Genomic DNA, 22500 nt, shown 5'->3' with positions numbered 1-22500 from the left:
AAATGCCAAACAAAAGCAGAACAGCCATGCTAAATATATATATATATATATATATATATATATATATATATATATATATATATATATATATATATATATATATATATATATATAGACAGAAGTCGACTGGCTTCTTAGCAGTCACTAACCTCCAACAACGCCAACTCCAACACTGCTACGTCGCGTGTTCATGGGACTCACGTGGAACCACTCATTGGCCTTAGCGTTGTATGCCTCTACAGTAGCTAAACCTGCAAACCAACATCATCTTGAAGCAAAACTTTTTTGAAAAGTTTCGAATCCATTCAGCCGATCTCTTTTTCTGGAGGTTGCACGTTTAGCGCAACTTAGCATAGATCATTGAATCTGATCAGACCGTTAGCATCGTTAGAAATGTTTCTATTTAAAACTTGACTCTTCTATAGTTATATTGTGTAAAAGTTGCATTTTTCTAGGCTGATATGGCTAGGAACTATACTCTCATTCTGCCTTAATAATCAAGGAACTGCCGTACCACGGCTGCAGTAGGTGCAATGATATTACGCAACGTCTTTCACAAATGCCTCCATAGTTGCAAGGCACGCTCCTTGTGCAAACAGTACATTACATTTTTTATCAGTATCCTCATAATAATGAGAATTGTTGTGTAACAGCTATGCACTTTTCCACATAAACATTATGCAAGATTATGCAAAATCAATTAACATATTACCTGTGCTGCCGTCAAACCCTCCAACAGCATAAAGCAAGCCGTTGAGGACAGAGGAGCCTAGAGTTGACCTCCGGTCCTGCATGCTACTGACGCAACACCACTCGTCTTTTACGGGGTCATATGCATCCACCGTCCTCACTCATGCGTAACGACCTAAAACCCCAACAGCATACACAACACCACCCATGTACACCACACCTACACATACATAAAAAAAGAAAAAGTCAAGCATCCAGTATTAAAAATCTAATATTTCAATTGTAAGTAATTAATGACAGAACTTTCTGTTTTGGGGTGAACTTACTTAAAAGTTCACTTTTACCTCAACTTGCCATATTTATAATATTTATTTTATATATAATATTTATGTTGGGGTGAAGCAACCCTTTAATGGCATGTTATTGGAAAGTGTGACCAACTAATCTCTTAACTTGACCATAAACTTTTACCTGTTAGTGTATGTTGTCACCAAATGTTTATGTTATGGGAAAAAAAGTCTGTTGGGGTACATATTCCACTTGAGCCACTTTTGTGATGTGTTGATGATAAAGGTGAATTTAAACGTGCAATTTCACTAAATCTGATTTTCTTCACCAACGTAAATTAAACAGCTGAATATTTTCAGGAGCAGGCACATAACAAAAATCCATCACTATTTCAGTAGTGGTTCTCACATGCAGAGCTGCTGAACGTGAGAGCAGGGTTTAGTCAGTCCTTGTCAATGACACAGAGCATGCAGCTCACCTGCTCGACATCGCCTGGAGGGTAATTCTGCCACTTGGAACCATCTCTCCTCCTCAAAATCATAGCACTCCACACTGCGGATGGCTTTAGGGGCCTGTCCCCACCACCACCATCACCTTTAACACATGAAAAAGGATTTATTTACTGTAATATAATAATAAAAATAAAAATATGTATGCACTTACCTATGCAATTTTAGTATTATTTAATGCTATTATATTTAAAAAAATTATTTCATAAAGTTTTCATGTTAATTACACCTTGCGTGCACAAACACACAGACTCCAATAAAACCCCTCTAAGACGCTGCTTCTCAAATTTTTGTTAAAGTGGTTTAAAACATGTTCTAAGTTATTACAAAAATTATCTTTGTATTCATGCTTTACTATAATATTTTGCCCTTTTGGGAGCTGTGTAATTACATGCTATTAAAATGTTCTTAATGTTTTGAATTTGTTTTTTTAAAAGTATTTATTTACTTTAATATAATAAAAATAAAATATATATTAATAACAATATACATATTAAGATCTAAACAAAGTTCATAAACTGTATGCACTTTTTGCAGAGCTATGCAATTTTAATATTATTTAAAGGTAATATATTTCAAATTAGGTTTTTTTTCAGTTTTCATGTTAATTGCACCTTGTGCACACTGCACACACACACACACACACACACACACACACACACACACACTCAACAAAAACCCTCTAGGACACTGCTTCTCAAACTAATTAATTTTTTTGTTAATGTTGTTTAAAACGTTCCAAGTTATTAAAAAAATTCTTTGTATTCATGCTTTTACTATATTTTTGCCCTTTTGAGGAGCTCTGTAATTACATGCCATTAAAATATTCTTAATGTTTAGAATTTATTTTTATTATTATTTTAATAATTTCAGTCTTCTTTTAATTCATTTTAATTAAAGTGACCTATACTACACCAAGAAAAGAGTCTGCATCAAAACCTTCTAGATTAGAACATTGATTATCAACCTCAACATATTAACATTTACATGGCTTTTCAAGAGTTTTCCAGACTAAAAAGGTTATCAAAACTTGATTCCTCAAAGTATAAAGAAACTGTTGTTGAAGAGGTATAAAATATAAAATATATAAAAAAAATATACATATATATATATCTCATTTCATTTGCTTGGTTTAATAAAACTATTATGACTAAAATGTCCACAAATCACATCTTGGCATGCACTTGAGATTTGCAGCCATTAAGCGAAGATCTTCAGATATATGACATGAGTTTAGATCCAGCTTCACAGCTAGCGGAAGCGTCAAAAAATAATCCAATAATAATTAAGAGTGTCCAGACAAACCTTTGGGTAGCTGATGGGTGTTCTCACTCTGAGTGCGGATGGTCTTCATCAAGGTGCGCTGCTCGGCCGGCAGCAGGTGGTACTTCATGGCTTCAATTAGGTAGTCTTTACAGGCGCTGCTGTTCTTCACTAACGTTTCCTCCTCCACCCTCTACACACACACAAAATTCAATTACCATTAGAAAATCAAAGCAAATCAAAGCAAAGCTCACTAATGCATTACTCAATCACGCATGCATACCTGTACGAGGTATTCTCTGGAAAGAAGAGGCAAGCGAACATGTTCCATCAGATGAGCCATGTGTTCTGGACGCACATCTTTATCATGCGTGACCCAAGCTATGACCGCCTCAAACACCTATAAACACCCAGGGAAACCTGTTATACCTGCGATTCACCAGCAGGAAGTACAGCTGTAAAACAGTCACAAAACATTTTGAGATATGATAACTGCAATCACAGAAATGTATAGGTATGCCATCTTGGAACAGTCATAATTCACATTAAAAATCTATGAGTTTCAAGATGCAAAAACATTAATGCAGCAACTGGTTGTAAAAACTAAATATGCATTATTAACCCAATACTAAAATACTCTTTAAATGTTCTGTTTGTCTTGTATGTGTAGTTTAACAAAACCGATTTTTTTAAAGTCTACTCAAGATATAGATATTTATTACATGCATATAACTATAGCTGCAGTGTAGATGCAACTTATTTTTGAGTGTTCACGGAGATCCTGATAGGTAGACGGCTTATGCATAGTGAGCCACAGAAACAGCGTCTAAAAGGCCTTTTATCTATACATATCTACAACTGCCATAACATACATAGAAAGTCAAAAATGCATGTAACTGCATCACATTAGTAGTAGTGTAGTGTGAACACCAATATGTGATGGACATCAAAGCACCGCCCACTCATTCCATTTTACTGACAATAAACTGATAGTAAAGAAAGTAAAAATAACTTTTAAAATCTTGTTTAAAGTATTTCACAATTTCTTTGAAACAATTTTTTTAATCCGTTTTGTACGTTTGGTTGATTTTACCATAACAATATAATGATTATAAAATATGTAATGTGAAACAACTATAATTAAGTAAAATTTAATAACATATTTTCATCATATATTACTATAGGATTTTTTTATTTAGTGCTTAGTTTGATTTTTATGCAAGTTAAGGATTTTGCCATTTTAATTTCTGTTTTTAAACATTTACTAATTCATTGTATTATTTCAAACAAAGCTGCCACAATGCAAGTTGTGTAATATTATATTTGTATTTTATTTTAATTTAGCTTTATTGTTTTATTAAATAGTTTAATGATTACGGTAGTTTGTGATCATAACACTTTTGAGGAGTTGAATCACATGAACTAATCTTGATTAATCTTAAATTAATCTTGTCTTGTGATAACAAGGTAATTTATCAAGAGACTTACTGACCTTGAAATATAGTCATTAGATTTTGCAGGGCTCTTCTGTACGATATTATCTCTTATTATACACTTCTTTTGTTCTGAAATAAGTATTTTGTCAAAATTGAGATGCATGTAGTTAAACGCGTTCTCAAAATCTGAACAAAAATGATCACAGGAGATGTTTCTGAGATGCATGTCGATACCAGGTTTAAATAGCACACCAGATATGAATGTTAATAACAGGTGGAACAAGCCAGACGTAGAACTGAAATGAATTAATAAACACAAAAATATGATATCTTTAGAAGCTGGTGTTGCCATGGCAAAAAAACAGCATGGTGCCCACGCCTTGCATCTTCCAACTTCCAACTGTTTCTATGACGACCAACAAACTCAGCAGCAGCTACAGCTATTCCCATAGTATTATTGTACCGGCAGTATGTTACCATGGCAACAGAGCTGAAAAAATGTCCGCATGATAAAATCACCTGTGTGCTGCTATAGTTACAGCAATACAAGCCTCTCATGAAAAGCGACGCTACCTTTTCTTCTGATGGAATGGTGAGTTTGTCGCTCGCTATGAGACTGCACACTTGCTCCATGCCCAGATTGAGAAACTCTTCACTCTGCACGACCTCTGAGAAGTGTTGCTCTGTGAGTGTCGATGAGTGGGAGAGAGATTGAGGCTGTCAAACAGAGTTACTGACACATCCAATAAGGAACGTAGCTGTTATGACTACTGTGCACGCGCGTGCATTTCTCAGTTCTTTCTTTTATCGATGGACACACACCTGCGTACGTGTTGGCGAGGTTGAGCAGCTCCGTGCAGGCGTGCAAATCAGCGAAGGCGCGGATACCGAGGCAGTTGGTTGGGTGAAGCTGAGTTATGAGAAACTCGCAGCAGGCCTTTTTAACTTCCTGTAACTGCAGCAGACCAGCGGCCGGCAAAAGCACCTGAATAAAAACACTTTATTTTAGGCTCTCTTAAATAGTTTGCTTACTACATACATATCTCCAGTGTCAATATCACAAAAAAAAAACTTATATTAATAACCAAATTTAAAACAATTAAACCGTCAGAGACTAAATAGAATAAGAAATTAATTACTAGCAACAGAACAAAATATACAGTTATACGGTTGCATACGTACTGAAAATAAATGAAACGTATAAAAACACTTCATATTCGTCACTGCGTAAATTAAACATATATTTCTTACTATTAAAGTTACAAAAGTGATTTAGTCGGGAGCAGTGAGAAATTTTCTCTTTTGTGGTTTGATTTACATAGATGATAGACAGCAGACTAGTGTAAGTGTAAGAGCTGCCTTGATCCAAAATACTGTTACACGCGTTTTCTTTCTCAGCTGTTTGCTGTCATTTAAAATCCTAGACCTAAATTACTGTGTTTACGAGGATACTTGCAAAGATGGGCATTTTGCCACACAAGTGTGCATTTAACAGTTAAAGCAGTAAAAATAACTTTTTATGTACGCACATCTTTCTGACAGAGTTCAGTCTCAGACAGTGTGTGCGTATCTAGTGCTTCATCTAGTGCTGTCAAACGATTAGTCGCGATTAACCACATCCAAAACAAAACTTTTTGTTTATAGTATATGCACTGTGTATATGTATAATGTATACATAACTACACGTCTATGCATGTACGCATTTCTGAAAAATATATTAAGTTTATATAATTAAATATATTTATACGTGATGTGAATGATATGGATATTTGCATGTAAATAACAGCAAATATATTCAAAATATATACTGCATGGGTGCGTATTTATATACACACACAAGAATACTTTTGGATGCGATTAATCACAATTAATCGTATCATGATGGGACTACTTTAAACAGCTTAAAATCGCTAGTTTTTAAACCGCATTGCTTAAAAACGTCCAGACATTGAGTTTTCGTGTCCACATAGCACAGCAGCGCCATGCGGCGTGTAATCGCTGATACAGACGATAGCTCAAACGCTTCTACCGGTTCATCGTGGTATATCTCCACCCCTAACTGGACATGTGAAATAAATGTCTTTGGGTTGTGGCTCAATGTTTTTTAAGGATCCCACGCAACTAAATTTTGCACGTCAAAAGTAAGCCAAGTTGCATTTCATCCGGCTGTTTTTAATCCAAGATAGTGTCCTGTATTTATGTCCTTAACCCTGACACAATTTACACTTTTTCACCTTAATGCGCACACAAACTAAACTGACAGCATTAATGACGGCCCTAGAAGGTTAGGCTTACCATTAGGGTCATTCTTATTGCTAAGCTTTGCAGCAAAATTTGGATTTGACTTCCTTAAAAATCCGGCCTCATTTTAACGCTCTCCGTCTAGTCAACTGTGCAGACACAGACACATAAGCTACTGACACCCACCCACACAACACACACACACGCATGCATCCTGGATGTGATTTTCTGTCCTCTCAGAGTAATACCAAAGAACACAACATAAAAAGAATACAAATTCAGTCACCTGAGTTTTAAGGTCATATTTTTACAGTGTGCAACACACACACACACACACACACACACACACACACACACACACACACACACACACACACACACACACACACACACACACAGTTACCTGCACATTCTCCTCTGTTACTTGGATCTCAGCAGTGTAAACATAGTCGATCAGCATTCCCAGAGTCCAGCCACAATCTCTTTGATTCGACCTTCCTCTGACGACTCTCAGTCATCTCTCCTACAATCACATATATTCACATAATAATAATAATATGTAAAAACAGACAACTGTAGTTTATTATGTTATCATGTTTTTATTGTTAGCCATTTTATTTTTGTTTTTTAACCTTTTTTAATTAAAAATAACCCAGCTGTAGTTTGATTGAGATCAATTGGAATGAACAATAAAAAAAAAAAAGATTTCTAAGAAATGTTAAAAACAGTTAAAAACATACAAATACACACACACACACACACACACACACACACACACACACACACACATATACACACTCACACACGTATATACTGTTGTGAGTGTGTGTGAGTGTGTTCTCACCTGTAAACATAGCGTGGAAGTACGGACACCCCGCCGCTAAGACGACTCGATGAGCAGCTATCTCCACATCCTCCGCAATGATGGTGACATCACATAACACACTTTGACTGCAGACAGGGAAAAGATTTCACGCATGTGAACTGATCAATTCTACACACGTAACGCCACAAAAGCCTATTTGGACCAAACGTCTAAAATGACACTGCATTACACGCTACAAACATAGCAGCATCTGAAAATACAGGAAGACCACAGAACTAACCTCTTTTTTTCTGAGCAATTTTAATGTCAATGTGATTTTTCTTAAATTATGCATCCAACATAAGACATGTATGCGTGTGAGGCTTTATTCCTAGAAAATGACTACATTCCAGTGTCTCTGACAGGATGACCAGCCAGTCAGTTTCCATAATGGGACTTTCCACTGGTTTGCCTCGTGTTTTCATACGCAACACTTTTCAGAAATATTTAGCTTGAAAAGTTTGGGGTCAATTTAAAAAAAAAAAAAAAGAAAATATATTGATCAATAGCGACACAATTTAAAACGACTGTTTACCATTTTAACATACTAATTAATCATAAAAATAAATGTAATTTATTCCTGTGACCACAAAGTTTAATTTTTAGCAGCTCGTACTCCAGTGTGACTTTTCAGAAATGAGCCTAATGTGCTGTTTTGCTGATGAAGAGAGAGTTCTTGTTATCATTAATACTGAAGGCAATTGCACTGCTTAATATTTTTTGTGGAAACTAATACATTTGTTCAATATTTGAAATAAATCTTATGTCACTTTTGATCAACTTTTAACCTTGCTGAATAAAAGTATTCATTTAAAATTGCAAAATAATAATAATAATAAAAACATTAAAAATAAAAAGTTAGGTACATTGTAAATAAATGCCATGTGGTGTTTGATATTTTGGTCTTGTATCCAATTTTAAACGGTTGAAACATCGAAATAGTTTCTGTGGCAACTGTATTATTAAAACTCTACATTAACGTCTTAATAACTGCAAAGACTTACTTAAATGTCTTTTTTAGCCGATCAAATGGCGTGTTGAACAGAAAAGCTAACCTCAGTCATCAGTCACTTTCAAAAAAACCCTTTTTAAAAACCCGATAAAAGTGAATACGAGCAGAGTGAGGCTGTCATTCTCCCAACAAATCACATTTTTAAGTTAAATATCCATGTAAGAACAGACATATAAAAAACAATATTTAGTTACTGTTACAAAGAGGCACTGCATGATTTCCCCCAGCATCTCACACACACACACACACACACACACACACACACACCTGCGGAGCTCATTCATGATCCGGAAAGCCTTCCTCATGTGACGTGGATTGATGGTGACCGCACTCTGTTTCTCACACACATCATCCTTCAGCTCCACAGCTTTATGATGACAAAGCTTAGTGCATCTGAAACAAGCACACACAGTGGTACATCATCTTCATCATCATCATCATCATCATCATCACACACCATAAGTGACCATATGGCAGTTGTCAAACCTGACACCGGCTCCTAAACATGTGACATAAAGAGTGTTGGAGGCGTGTGGACAAAGACTGAGAGCTGTCATGTGATCTCATGGCTGAACAGATTTACTCTATATTGACATTACAGTAGTGCGACACACACACACACACACACACACACACACACACACACACACACACACACACACACACACACACACACACAGCCCTTACAGTGGATGTATCTCCATAGCGCTGGTTCCGTTCACATCAGTCTGCGTTTCTCCATCTCTGGTCGGGCTCTGTCGTTTAAATCCCCGCTGTGTCCCGTCCACCGAACCGAGCCGAGCCGGGCTGGACTGGGTCCTGGTGCGCAAGGTCCAGCTCCGCTGATGAATATAAAGAGAACCGCGGCCTCGCTGTCGGTGTCGGTTTGACTGACGCGACCGGATACCGAGCGGCAGACAGGTCCGTTGTGTGGGTGAGGACAGGACACATCCAGAGACTCAAACGACACAGCTCACACACAAAAACAAGAGTGAAGGAAAGACTGACACGCTCCTTCGGCGACAAACAAAAACACGAGCGGCCCCACAGCGCCCCTCTCCTGCTGGAAGACCTCGTGACAGACCGGCGGTGCGTGGTCATCCTGCAAACAACAAATAACCGTTTTGAACCGAAGCGTATCTTAAAGAGGACATCGTTTTTAATTATACACGGGGTCGATAAGATTTGTGTAATGGCTTTGAAAGAAAGCTAGTATGTTCAGCCAAGCTACACTTAATAATAAAAATATTAGGCATTAAAACAGTGTTTAGTGAGTCCTGTAAATTTTAGAAATCCTTGCGATGCCGATTTAATCCTCAAGAAATATTTCTCATTAGTATTCAGTTGTGCTTCATAGCTTTGTAGACTACGGGTTCTGTGACCCTAAGAACAGCTAAATAGAAACATTACAACTTTTTTGTTAATCTTGCACGCTGGTCAATCTGTTGTTTGGGACTCCCAAAACAAAAATATAATCCTTTCATAACTCATCATAGGAGTACTTTAAAGAATATTGACCCTTATATAATATTGTAATAGCAGTTATTCATTAAAAATTATTTACTTTAATGATATGGTACAATTGTACAAAAAAAAAAATGGTTAGTGATTTGCACTTTTTACTTCGGCAAATATTTTCTTCAGTAAGTATTATTTTTATTTATTTTTTTTTAATATTTTCTTTATAGGTGCATATCTTAAAATCATGACTACAAAAAACAAACAAAAAAAATAAATTCTTCAAATTCTCATTATTACTGCACAAAATTAAACATTTTAGCCAATCATCAATTGTAAACTATTTACACAATTTCACAATTATATATTTCAATTACCAGGCATAAAATTTCCCCAATAACTGACAGGAAGCGATTGAAACAGGTGTCCTGAGGCACAATACTTTTCATCAACATAGCACAACATATACTCCATAAAAAAAGCAGAGAAAAATGGACCACATTTGTTAGTCAGTCTGAAAAGATCTTTGCCAATGAGTGTTAGGTGGAGTTACCTGTTTGTCAGAATAATGGAAAAGATCTGCCTTTTTCATCTTTAAAGTGCCCTATGGGTTAGGAAAAGCTTTAAATTTTGGTTTTGGGAGCATCAAACAAGAGTTTGAAATGTATGCACTGGTCAAAAACACTTGTCTTTTTTTCTTAATATATGCATTTATTATTTTGCTTCATTTGTTTAACAACTGCCAAAGCTTTTAACGCTCCAAAAGCGCACCCAGTGGCAAAGAATGAATTAGCATTTTCATTCTGACCAACAAGAAAATCAAGCCTGAGTCCCAATGTGCTAAATCTACGTAATAAGTCATTGTCAATAGAATTTAGGGCAGGTAGGGTGGATAGCGTGCACATAGGGCAAGTTTTTCCAGAACAGCCACACAATGAGTAGGCGGGCAATATGCTAATGTTTCACCATTCAGGGTCGACTCTTTCTTCTGAGACGCATTAACTTTACACACGTGTACTTTCCGATTTAAAACGTCGAGGATGTTTTCGCTCCTTTGAGCCGTTTCACACACTGCACAAAAGGTCATTTTCAAAAACCTGTAAAGGGCACTTTAAGATACTTTCTACCCAACATTAAAGCATCAAAAGTAACAAAGTTAAAGATGAGACATCGGATTTCATTGCTACAGTGTTTATTTTCCTCAGTCATTCGTAGCTGAATTGTCCAATAAACAGAATAAGTCTCTGAAATTTTTAACAAAAATATAACCAATATTTACAATAGTTGTATTAAAAATACAAAAGTAGTTACAGACTTTGCCAGTTGTCTTTGTAAAAGACGTAGAAATGCATGTGATTCTTATAGATTTGGCTGGGTAGAAACACAAGCGATACATTTGAACTATCACAAACTCATGACATTCTAAGCAAAATATACGGCTGTAACAATTTTACTGACCATATTATGACCACCTACCATCTATGTAACAACGATAATTTATATGTTCTTGACTACAACCTCTTGCTTCTGAAAATCTGTGCAACAAGACGATTTGTGCCATATACTCGGATAGTCGGAAACAATGATACTGACAGATAAAATTAAATAAAAAATACAAAACATAAAATATTTTCAAACAGAAACATTTGGAAAGTTTTTGGGAACGTGATCAGATGAGAAAATGCACGTTAAAATGGTCATATACTCATGAGTAACAAAAAAAAACACTGATGATCAGCACAGAGAAAATGTCCGAGACTGTTGAGGTTTGTGAGAGGCAGCTGCTCAGTCTTTTTTTTTTTTCTGTCTTCAAGTGTCCGAAGAGAACCGTCTTCCTCTGTGAATGATTTCAGCGCTCCCTCTCACAAGCACATACAGTGTCTTTAACACGTGACATAATAAAGTAACATTGTATATTAAAACATCTAATGAAATAATACTGTTTCTATAGTTTTAACACTGATCTTACGCCATGTGCAACACCTCCCATTAGGGTGCGGTTAAAATGAGACTGCGTGACGTCTTTCTTGTTTTTGTTTTGCAGAACTTATGTTAAAAGTGCCAACAATTTATCTGAAACTGTCCTCTTTCACAGCGATCTCTCTCATGAAGGTCAGTAGACAGCCACGAATCCATCTCGACTGTCACAATAATGTCAGCCCAACTTTGGGAAAAAAGATGCGAAGAGTCTCTGATTAAACGGCAGATATTTGCTCGTTTTCTGTAAAGAAAAGAGACAAAATTAGAGCTTGACTTTAATTTTAAATATTTAAAAGCAAATAAAAATATATTTTTTAAATAAAAAATACAAAATAGAAAAAATATTATAAAAACAAATATGAATATAATGTAAACAAATATGAAAAACATTTTCATTATTTGAAATGAAATTATCTGAGGTGGAGAAATAAAGTACATAAAAACTGAAAAATATATATAAGAGCTTGATACACATACACAAGTCACTTTACATGCATTTTAGCGTTTCATTTGAGCACAACCAGAGTCATCTCATATACACAGAAATGTATTGACGGCAACCCGTCAAAATAAAAGTTTGGTTTAGACATTGTGCCAGAAACATATTACTATTATTTAAAATAATGTATTTGATAGGCTACTTCTACCCCTACTGTTTAAAAAATGTGTAAAACTTTATTTTTTTAAGAAATAATCACACAATATTTAATTTTAATAGTAAATCCTCTTTATACCAAAAAAATAAGATGCGTTTAAATTTTATTAATTAAAAGGATTAAATTAAATTTGGGTGAAACTAGTTTACTGTTTTTCATACTTTTATTACTTGTGGAAAAACTTGAAACTATTTTAGTATGAAAGAATGGCATTAGTTTTTTTGTTTTGCTTTAGTACTGAAATCTGTTCGTATACTAGTAAAAGTATCAATGTAATCAGATTTTTTTTCCTAATACTCACCATCCGGTTGTGGTCGTCGTGGTGACTGGCAGTGGTTGTATGCTGGCAATCTACTGGATGGGTGAAGTGGAGGAGGCTCACATGACCTTTTAAGGAACGGGACCTCTGCAGAGCCGCCGTGTAGTCTGGTGGGCGCCGGCCATGCGCATGACTGTGGCTGTCTGCCTCAGCCAATGACAGAGCAGTATAACCAGGCGGCGTGGCGGCGGCTCTCAAAAACGCCCCTCCTCCGACCCGCAGTGTTTTTGTTTATGTTTGGGGTTTCGTCATTTTTTTCCACCTCTGCGTTTTATCGTTCCTGTGTCTCCTTCCAATTCATCGCCCAGTAACCGGTAGGTGTGTTCATGTGACTACGCCCCATCCCTTCTGACAGCATCTCCCAGCTGCGGTTGTCATAATAACCCACACGCTGTGGAATACTCTGGATGTTATCATGGGACCCACTGGAGCAGGACGTCCAGCTGCCACGGCCACTGTCTGCTGCGCCCAACGATGCACGGTCACACTGATCCTGAGTCAAGGAGTAGGATCTGAAAGAAAGAAATACAGAGAGTCAGGTACTAGACCAACTGTATCGACTGATCGATATCCTATACCAGCTTTTTAGGCACATCTATGCATACATGTATATAAAGCCTCTTACCCCAAGCTTATCTGGTCGGGTTCAGCTCTGCGTGTGCTGAGTGTGTGTGTAATTGTATGGGCTTGAACGCGTGCGTGTGGTCATCAACCATGATGAGATCAGAGGAGGAGGAGCTTAACAAACTCAGCTGATCTGATGCTTCACTCACCACTAACTGTGGGCCTAAAAAAAACATAACCAAATAGATAATACATTATTCTTTAGAAATGTAAATCTGGGTTAAAATTGAATTGATTTGCAGTTCGTTTGTTTTCAATTAAAAACAAAAACAAAACTATTCCATTCATTCAAATACGCAATAGCTTGTAAAATAATGCAACATTTAATGTAATAAAATAATCAAGCCAATCAACTGAACAACAGAATTGCCAATAATTTCATGCATTTCTGATGAGCTTATACTGCTTTTTAATTTTGAAAGCCATAACTTATCACATTTAACTATTAAATGCCAAGTTTACATAAACATAATAGATATGTTTTTATTTTACTATAATGCTATAATTACATTAAAACAGTCATCAGAAAAACATCAACTGCACATATTTTCTATATGGTTAGGGTTAGATTAGGGTTTGTTTTAGGATTACTTGCATGTAATTATGCATAATTGAATCTTATTATAACAGTAAGGTCACTTTATGTTGCAGCATGTGCACTTACAGTGTAACTACACTGCACTTAAGAAATGACTGGGTAGCATAAGGGAAATACTTTGACTTAAAATGGTTCAATGTTACATTCAGGTTTAGTACCTAGTTATTATACATATAAAAAAGTTGTAGAACAGAACATTGCAAATTATAGTGCACTTGAATATTCTTAAACCAATTCCATACACATCGTCAGTATACCTTTTCTCGGTGTGCTGTGAGGTGAAGTGCGTGGAGAGGAGAGGAGGGATGAAGCATTTGACTGGCTGTCCTCAGGCAGCTTTCGTTGTCTGTCCCGCCCCTCTTCAGAGAGAGACAAAATCTTATGAAGAGACTGAGGAGACTGGGCACCTACAGACACAAAACACTCATCTTACTACAAACAAGACTCACAAGTCACCAGCAGAGGGTGCCTGAATGACACCAGGAGTAAAAACAAGAGTAAGCTCTTACCGAATGGTGGCAACTCTTTGCCAAGTGATTTCTTGCGACCGTGATTTCCATTAGTCTGCTGTGGAGTGGTGCTTCTTTTGACTGACAGGAGATGCATCCACCCGTCCTCCTTTCTCCAGAGTTCTTCAGAGCTGAAATCACAAGTGCATATATATTTATTTACTTCAGCTATTTAGCACATTTTGGTGTTTAAGATAACCATATAATAATAATTACAACTAAAGTTGAGAACGTAAAAGTCTGAGGAAAAAAAGAAAATAAAAACTATATTATAAACTAAATATAGACATAAGAGCTTATCTTTCCAAACAAATAAAAAAAAAAAAAAAAAAGAAAAAAAAGAAAAAGAAAAAAATATAGTATATAGTATAAAATATAGTATAAATAAACAATTATCTGAAGGGAAGAAATAAAGTAAAATCACAACATAAAAATATATAGACATTTTAATCTTATTCAAAACAATCAAAAATCAAAAGGTGATAGTTTTTAAAAACTGTGTGCTACTCCACCTGAGCTGTGGGCAGGCTCACACTGTAAAGACAGTTCGTGTAGCTTCTCCTCGTCACTCTCGTGTGTTTGCGTGTCCAGATACTGCCGCACACGCCTGCTCATCATCTCCACCTCATAAAGTTTCTTAGCACTGAGAAAAGAGCTCCGCCTCCTTTTCTTTTTCCACCCATTGTTCCAATGTCAGAGAGAGAAGAGCTGCTCACCTGACTTAGAGACCTACACGCATTAAAACAAAACACACAATGTTAATGCAGAATGTCAATAGTACTGAACATGTCGAATCAACAGCAGAAGACAACAAGATCAATCAGCCAGAGAATTTTGCTTTGGAATTAACATGGCCGTTTGAACATGCACAAAGAAAATAATTAAGAAATTTGCAGGTTAATGAAATATTTTCATGTCTAGAAAGTAGGGATGTGCATGAGGAATCAGGTACTCATTCTCGTTCACTCATTCAACTAAAGCAGTGTTTTTATTTAGCACTAACTAACCAGTACTGGAAACTGTCACTGCTCTAATGAATAATTTTGATTAATCAAAAAATAATGGTTTCAGGGAGAGGTTTTTGTTTTAATTTATTTCCAGCAGCGCTGTCGAATGATTAATCACATCCAAAATAAGTTTGTTTACATAATACAAGTATGTGTGCGGTGTATATTTATTATGCATGTTTTTCAGAAAAATGTAGTTAAATATATTTATGATATAAATTATATGAATATAAATACATACACTATAAATATAACTTCATGTTAATGTTATAAAATATATACTGTATGTGTGAGTATTTATACACACACACACACACACAACAACATCCACATATATTATGCAAACTAAATTTTTTGTGTTTGCAATTAATCATTTGACAGCACTACTGGAAATAATTAGAAATGGAACTAAACTATTTAGTAATATAAATAGCAATTTTTATATCTGCTTTTATGTATAAATAGATTATTCATGCAGTTGGGAACATTTTCTTCTTTTCATGTACAGTATATACAATTTTTTATTTTTTATTTTTTAAGAAAAGCATTTTAAACTGGCATTGATGATGAAACATGAGTACTCCACTACAATATTACTCAATGCCCATTCCTACTTAACAACAGAAATACTTTTATACAACCATAAAAATTATAATTTGGAAACACCCATGTTTCCAAAATTCATGCCTTTAAGCAGAAGGAAGTCAAAAATGAGATTTCACATATGCAGCCCAACTAAAACTAGACTACAGAGGGAAGTGTTAGTGTGGTTTTTAGCATTGTGCAGCAAACAATGACAGTTAACAGAAAGTGAAAGAGACAAAAGAAAGATAGTAGCAGTCCCACTTACCCAAGACTCTCCACTTTTTCTTCCTACAAGAAAGTGCCACTGAAGAGCCAAAGAACAAGAAAATTAAGGGTTGAGTAAAAGGAGACATAAGACACAAGTGCTTAGACAGTGAAGCCCACAGAGCAAAGGCCCCAAAACAAGAAGTCAAGTAAGACACCAAGCACACAAATGACTGAGCAGAAACCGTCAGCATTGGATATATGCCACACTGTGCAAGAGACTGGTTCAGTTACAATCCCTAGTGAGCTGCCTACACAGGTAACTTCTTTAGACATCAGAGATATGCATCTTTGCTGCAAGCCCAGCAAGCTTTGCCGAAATTCACTCAAAACTTTAGAGAAGGCAAAAATAAATATTTATCATTAAAAATGTTGGATGAAAAGGTGAAAAGATAATTTTACTGTATGTTTGTGTGTACATGTTTTTTTTTTGCTTCACACCGAGTCGTATGAAGCACTATTTGTGTGGCATGCACTTGCCCATGTCGTGCACTTCAAATTGGCTCATTTCCTGTGCTGCTCAGCAAGTTTCGAAGGTTACACTTTACTTTACTCTGCATAAGATGAAAGAGGTTTTAGGTATGTGTATGACTCTCATTAAGTGTCACTTGCTCCATCATGTCATTTTTAATGCAAATATGACATTATTTGAGTCTTTATTATGGGCTAGGGTACACTTTTATCTTATAGTTTTACTTCATATACACATTCATTTATGTTTGTGCATATGAAATGTCATTGCTGAATAAGTGCATGCTTTGTAAGTTAGTGTACCTTGTCTTAAAAAGCAATGCAGGGTCCATGGTGATGGAAGCCATTGAACCACGTGTCTGATCTCTCTCGCAATCATCCTTAACTTCTCAAAATTCACCAGACCGTCCACCTTGGAGTCATTGCCTGTAAATACACAGGTTTGACAGATTAATACTACATTTTCAAACCAAATTCAAAATTTTTAGGCAGCAGCAAACAGCAAGGTGTAAAGTTACCCTCATGGAGGAACGTGAGGTCTTTCTTAATGACAGGAAACAAAGGGATGACCGGCGGCTGAAGGTTGTGTTTGTTGAGCAGGTTGCGGTACTTGGCCATATTACGAGAAGGGTCGAAAACGTCCTGTAACTCTGCTAATAGCTTCTCATATTTTCCAGGCAACCGTTCCCATGTAGATCTCAACCGAGCGACGGGTGCTAGATTGAACCCACTGCAAAAGACACACAGATAGATTTAAGACATTGTATAGTGGAAGAGAAGATGGGACAACTACTAGCAAGAGCAAACTAAAAAGAACAAAAGCACATTGACATTTGTATGGCAAGAAGCATGGTAAGAACAAAAAACACTACCTGATTATGGCGAACATGGAATTGAAATTTCTTAGTGAGTCACGGCAGTGAAGGGCAATCTTTATAAAGTGCTTGATGATCTTCACTCTTTTGGCCAGGTTGGTTTCTTGTACTATCTCGGTGGCGACCCAGAATGTCTCCTGGTTCACAAGACCCTCAAAGTTGCGCAGGTTGGTGGGAGGATCTTATGGGTGAAGCTTGAAGAGGTCACTGATGTAATCCGTTGGTTCTATGCTGGAGAAGAGCAGATAGTTTCGTGCTGACAGCTGATTGGCTATCTCCATGGAGCTCAAGGACAACAGAGGGACCACAGACTCTTCGCTGCATCTCCTGTGCTTCCACATCCGAACACAGCGTCTCCGTCTCCATGTTGCTCTTCAGGTAGTACCACTGGCAAAAGCAAGCAAATAACCATTAAATGTAGAATTAAACCACAAGCAATTTAACTTCTCAATTTTAGCTTAAGACCAAACCTGGCACTCAGCTGTATCCTGTCAGCCAGTTTAGAGAGTTGATCAGGAAGTCGTCTCTGTTTGATAACTCCCTCCTGTGTCACTGACACCTCACAGAGCGAATAGGCTTCAGGACTTGACGTCAAGCCAAACTCTCGTGATCGCCTGATTGGCTGCCTCTCTTGCTGTGGTGTCTCTATTGATCAGTAAGTAGCGACTTTGTTGGTCTGCTTTGAAAACACGCAGCACCTGGTCTTGTAATTCTGTGAATGAAAAACATCAACAAACCATAAAACAACTGTATATAGGAAGTATGTAAACCTCAGTCAGAACTAGGATCCAAACATTCCAGCATAGCTAGATTTCATGCAACTTCTAGAACTATATTAAGTAAGCAGATGTGGTAGATGCTTATGAGGAAGATGGAACCAGTCAAAAAAGAGATGAAAGGAACTCGAATAACAAAGATAGTGGTTAACTGGAGATCCAGATCAAGCAGAGGTCAGCGAAGATGTCTTGTCTTCGGCAGAAGACAAAACCTTCAGAGATTTATTGGAAAGCAGAGCTGACAAAAGTACAGGTTCTTCAGTAAAATGTTGATACAACAATAAAAAGCTTTTAACTAATTTTACACGTTTACAATTTATTATCGCTGGTTGATGATATAGTTTAATTATCTGATGATATAAAGACTCAAGCAGTTTATATTAGATAACAGTATATCCATTTACCTAATATAAGTGGGTAAAGTCATACTTATGGTAATTTCAGGTAGGAAGCGATCATTTGTAACGTGGTGATTTTTATCAATTACTCACCCTAATGTCGTTCCAAACCTCTATGAGATTCTTTCTTATGCTGAACATAAAAGATGATGTTTTGAAGAACGCTGGTAATCAAACAGTTGATGGTTTCCCTTAGTGTGTCTTTTTCCTGCTATGGAATGGGAACCAACAACTGTCTGGTTCTTCAAAATATATATATATATATTTTTTTTTATTAACATGAGAAAAAACTTACATGAGTTTGAAACAACATGAGGAGTGAGTAAACAATCACTATAATTTTTGGGTAAACTGTATCTTTAAGCAATATTAAACCTGTAAGATTTTGTTTGATTTATAATAATTTAATGTAATGGCAAGCCTAATGACTACTACACATAAATTATATTGATAAATTACAGAGTTAAGATTCAATCATATAGCCCATTCCTCAGCATTTTAACTGAGGTGTTAATTACACATTTACCTCTTCTAAAAAAAAGCGCTTTGGCTACTATGGTGTCAACGTAATTGTTCAAACATCTTGTAGGACTTCTCATCATCAGTGAAGTTGGTCATTTTGTAATTTATTTTATTCATCAAAAGATGTGCGTAAAAATAATTTAAACTAAATTCTTCTGAATAAAATAGTTTTTTTAAACATTCCAATTTGTATCTTTGTTTTACTACTTACTTGAATAATTACATTAGAGCTTGCAATGCTTAATTAAAAACATTGAGAACCGTTTACTTTTGGAAACACTTTCAGTCAATGCTAAGCATGAACAGAAGCTACAGAAACAGTTGTACAAAAGTTGTACATAAAAACACAAAACAGTCAGAGTAGTACATCAATCCAAGTCAGAAAAAGGAAGGAATCAACTAATTGACTTGGCCGGTGTGGCAAGTTTAGCAGATGCTTAAAAAGGGTATTTATCTACACAGACGGGCCACTGAAATAAACCAGAAACAATGTAATAAAGTGTGCATGTAGTCCTACAGCCTTAGGGTGTGTTTAATTTAACCCAGAGCATGAGTCAGGCTTGCCAGACAACTGGCAAAACACAGCCTATTGGCAAAAACTGTGGCAACAGTGCTGCTACATCTTACTTTTGAAAAATAAGAACTTTCCATAAGTCTTTTTTTTTTGAAGATCATCCATAGTGCCATCAAAGATTAAAATGTTGCCACTAAACTCAAGTATACAAAATGAATAATATCTGTACCAGAAACGATACTATACATAGCTAAGAAGGTCAGTAGAACAGAGAGAAGGAAATACAGTCTAGACAGAACTTCATTATAGATTTTGAAGAGAGAGAGATAGACAGGCAGTGCGCAAGATTATCTAGGTATCTAGGAAGACGGACAGCTATCTAGAGAGACGAGTGGAACTACACATGGAGGTATCTAAAAAGGCGAGCAGGAACACGCGGCAGTGCACAAATACTCACGAGTGAATCCAGGTGCTGTGAGCAAGGAGAGGTATGTTGGATCATTAGTAAAATCGCAAAATATAACAAAAGGAAAGGAACACAAAAAGCTGCAGTGAGTGGAATGCATTTATGAGGAAGAATATTATAGTGAAGGTGCTGTATCTAGAATATAGCCATGTCTTGTGCAGCAGTATATTGTGTGTTAAACAGCAGTTATTAAGGTTCAGAAGGTGCTTTGTAAATATGTGTCAACATCAAATCATTATTTTTGTGTCTATATATGCTTTGTGTTACACTAACACACACAAACATATGACACATATATGCACACACACACACACACGCTGATTATATATATATATATATATATATGTATGCTGACTTCTGAGCACGCATTTGCATATTCTATATACATATTTACCTGGTGGCTGTGTGCTGTAGTCGAGTGATGGCGTTGTTGGCCTTGGGCCAGGGTCAAGTTACTGGATGAGGAGATTTCCACTGACTGCCATTGTGGGCTGAGTCTGTTTGTTTTGTCTTAATCCTACAATGCTGTCATCCTGAGTCTAACCCTAACCGAAGGTCACTATATAACAAAAGCGCAATGACTCAGCATGACTAGGTTATGAGGTGAACATCAATCAGAATTTAATACATGTGCGTCAAAAGCTTGGCCGGATGTGACATTTTCTGTTAGGAGTGTAACAATGCCGGAAGTACTGCGTCACGGTCATTTTTCAAATCATGTGATCATCCTTGATAGTGGGGACTCTGGAGTGAGCAGAGCTTTATAAGGCGTCATTATTTAGTTGCTTGGGAATGCTCCTTTGATAAATTGCACTTCAAGCGCACTAAATGAAAACATGCACAAAGCTCCAGTTTCCTCCCAAAGTCAGGATGATCACTTTGATGATTTGGAAAATGACCATGGATTGCAGCCTCTGTATGAAAATATCACTAAAATAGCTACGCGACTGATGTTCTTTCTCTTTCCAGGATTCGTAAAGTTAGCAACAGTGTCAGAGAAGAAGAGATTTGTGTGCTTGCATGCTGCCTGTAAGGTTTCTGAGGTAGGATGCTCATGCGTGTCTCTGTCTAGAATCTTCATGAGTTTATTTAGTCACGCCCACAGTATGTGTGCTTTGACCTTCTTACTGACTTTTTCTTGACCTATTACACATCAGAACCTGCCGCACTTCAGGTACAGAATAACGGGTTACTGCACTGCTCCGCTACCAATCTTGGGAAGATGAGGAGCGCTGTTTTTCCCTTTCACTCTGGGTTAATTCTGGCCACCAGCTCCTTGAAGACTGAGGAAGAGTAAAAAATAAGTTAAAAAAATGCATATTTATCAAAAAGCCTTTTATGTATTGCAAGTTGTTTCCAGAGTAGGAATCTCACCCAGGAAGTTGGTTTTGACACTCCATGCAGAGCTGTGTATTGTTTTGAGAATTTGCAGTTGCTTTGGGACAGCTGCACATTCTCAAGCGCCTGCCTGCTCACCTCCAATATCTGCACAGTGTAAAAGGATACAATAAGATCAATAAGAAAAAAAAATTTGCTTCGATAATAGATTCCTGCGCTTTTATACAGATGTCTGAAATGTGTCACCTGGTCTCCATCGCTTAAGCCCAACTTCCTTTGCTTTTGGTTGGCTTCAACTTCCACGCTGCTGATAAAGAGGCTGCTCCTCGGGCCAACTCCTCCAATCAGGGTGAAAGGGAGGGCATCTCCTGAGCTGGCCTATTTATAAGTAATCGCTCTGGGTTTGGCTTTTTACGCACAAGCTATATTTAGCCTTGCTCGCAACTGACCTGTCATTTTCTGTTTGGATAAATAAAGGTTAATAAAGACACTTATCTGATAAAGTGATGAATAACGCATTTTAAATATACTCTTAAAGTGCTATTCTTGCATGCTGTTTTATACCTTTCTTTCCAGATTGCTTTGAAATTCCTCCAAAAAACAAGTCATATCAAGATCTCCTTCAAAGTCACTGGAAGTGATTGTTAACCCATGCTCTTACAACTCAGTTTACCTGATTAGAGGAGAGAGAAGAACTGTGAGTACTGTCCAGTTAAAGCTTAATGTGTGTTTCTTTAGAAGCGGTTGATTCAGACATACTACCTTGTCTAAGCAAACTAGGGTCATTAAACCAGTCCAGAAGTCTCTGTCCCTAAAATCAGAGGACTGGGCAGGAA

At 36.6% G+C, this 22500-nt stretch overlaps 2 pseudogenes; both read right to left on the bottom strand.

Annotated features, from left to right (window-relative positions):
- LOC122347941 overlaps positions 1-9126 on the bottom strand; it is a 10805-nt pseudogene extending 1679 nt beyond the window's left edge.
- A 2784-nt stretch (positions 9127-11910) lies between these two features.
- The window catches only part of LOC122342710, an 11147-nt pseudogene continuing 557 nt past the window's right edge, over positions 11911-22500 (bottom strand).

This window comes from Puntigrus tetrazona, chromosome 1 (genome assembly GCF_018831695.1).
Source record: "Puntigrus tetrazona isolate hp1 chromosome 1, ASM1883169v1, whole genome shotgun sequence".
NCBI classification, from domain to species: Eukaryota; Metazoa; Chordata; class Actinopteri; order Cypriniformes; family Cyprinidae; genus Puntigrus; species Puntigrus tetrazona.
This window is presented reverse-complemented; position numbering and strand designations above follow the sequence as displayed.